Here is a 2,446-nt window from a genome sequence, read left to right on the forward strand (position 1 = left end):
CTAGGTTGAGGGTCTGAATCTCCTTCTGAGAGACTTTGAGAACTGTACCAAGATTACCAATAGTTTCTTTAGCAATGTCCAGCTCCTCAGTGAGACTATGTAGTTCCTTTCTGGAAACTTCCAGGTCTGTGCGGCAGCTGTTGGTCTCATGATGTGAGGCATCAAGCTCTATACGAAGAGTGTGAACCTCTTGCTGGAAGACTGTCATCTGCTTCAGTGCCTCCTCATACTTCTGCTTTAGCGTAGCCACCATTTTATCAGATTGGCTCTGCTTTTCATCCATGGCGGAGATAGTAGCCTTTGCAGTATCTAGCTCAGTCTTGAGATCCTCCAATTCGGTCTTGACCGCAGAGTAAATTGCGAGCACAGTCTTCTGTAACTCAGCATTATTTTTTCTCTCTCTTCCTAATTCTTCACAGAGCAGATCACAGTCATGCCTGGCAATTTTCAGGGCGTCTTCAGGGCTGGTCAAGGGATCGTCACTCACTGGTTCCGGCTCCACTTCCCTGGGATGACTAGTTGAGGGTTCCTCACTGTTGGCAGCGGACAGACACTTCTTTGGGGTACACGACTTCTGCCTTGGGCCCTCTGGATATTCGGTTAACCGTGGGACGAATTTTCCATTTTCTCTAGGCTGCAGGGCAACTCGGTCCCCCTTTCCCTCCACAGGATCTGCGGACGTGTCTGTTCCTTCCACGGTAAGTGAAGAACTGCTTTTCTTTTTCCGCCTTTTTGATTTGGATGACACCGTCCCTTCAGGGATATTGGGGTCTCCATCTTCATTTGAAATTTTAGCAGCTTCATTATATACGCCAGGCTTTTCTTGCAGTTGCTTTAGCTGACAGAAATATTGGGTGATCTGCTGCTCCCGCTCTGTCTCCTGCTGATCATATTCGTCATCAAAGGGAGCGGTCTTTTCTGTTTGTGCCGAGTTCAGGCACCCCCACCATTCTTGGGGTGTTTTGTGGGTGTGACTCGGTTCGGGTTCCCCGTAAGAGATGTCTTCCTCTTTATTGGACTGGAAGGGCCACTCTTCCATGGGGTAGGGTTCTTTACAGGAACGCTGCATCTTGTCCTCCATTTTTAGGCTATCAGGTGTAATTTTCTTCTTGACCTCAGGAGGCGCTATTGCAGCTGTTGCCACTGTATTTGCTAGAACCCCCAATTGTAGTAGTCCTACAGATGGGCATATTTTGCTTGTAGAGGTCGTAGCTCTCACAGGCATTTCTGTAGACTTTTCTTTCTTGGATAATTTTTTTTTAATATCAGCAGTACTGTGCATGCATTTTCTTTTATCAGGTATACAAGTTGTGCAGTTGCTAGGTAAAAAAGTCTATTTGCTTTACACCATTTTCTTGCAGGGTGCAATCTCCCCGCTTCAGCAACAGAATTTGGTTTTCTGCCTGAGTTCAGTAATTTTCAGTCTCATCTTTGGGTATTATGGCATTCACACTTCACACTTTGGGTGTCTGTTTTTTGCTCCCAAGATATATATAGGCAGACTTTTTTACTTGCAGAAAAAAAACATTCTTTGAAGTGGACTATTTCTTTCATTCCCGGCAGGGGGACTCAACATTCAGCAATTGGTTTTGAAAAAACCTTTTACACAGTTCAGAAATCACTTTTTCCCCCTATAGGGCAATTTTACACTCTGCATTGGTTTGCTAAAAATTCCCCTGCTTCAGCACAGTCTTGTATCAATTTTCACACTTTTCTGTATATACTCCATTCACAGCTGGTAGTCCTATGCGGTGTGGCAACCTTTATCTGCAAAATCAGAACCACTCGTGGGTCACCATCTGTATTCACTGCTTCAGCGAAACTTTTGAAAACAACAAACACCTATCCCTTTCCAAGGGCTGACTCACTTCTTGAACCCTGACTATGGCTGAAAGGCAAAGACCCCTATTTCAATGACCATATTACACTTTGTGATAGGCAAAATAAAGTTTAGCTACTTCAGCAGTCTCTTCTGGGTTTTTGTAAGTTTTCAGTGGTGTGTATCCCTTTAATTCTGCCTCTGCTGCATGAGAGGTTTTTTTTTTTTTTTTTTTTTTTCAAGTTGTTTAGACTGTTTGTAGGCAAAAAGCATAACAAAAAATTTCACATATAAACTCCGGTCCTTTTTAACTACAAAGACACCTCTTGTCCCACCTCAGACACCAAATGTAGACGGACGTTCACAGAGGTACACAATTGGAGTCGTTATAATGTGAAATTATAATAGGCTTTATTGTGCCTTTTCCTTTTCATCAGGAAATTATCCAAACACAGGGGGGAACAAAGCTTCCATCAACTTGGGAGTATTTCTAGTGAAATCCTTGCAATTGGTTCACATCTCCATTAGTTAAGCATTTCTCCCATCCCAAACACATAGCATGAAAATAAGCAGATATAAGCAGTCTCTTAATAATGAAAGTCTTATCTGATCAGCTGTAGAGTAAGC

Source organism: Ascaphus truei, chromosome 14 (genome assembly GCF_040206685.1).
Source record: "Ascaphus truei isolate aAscTru1 chromosome 14, aAscTru1.hap1, whole genome shotgun sequence".
Lineage (NCBI taxonomy): Eukaryota > Metazoa > Chordata > Amphibia > Anura > Ascaphidae > Ascaphus > Ascaphus truei.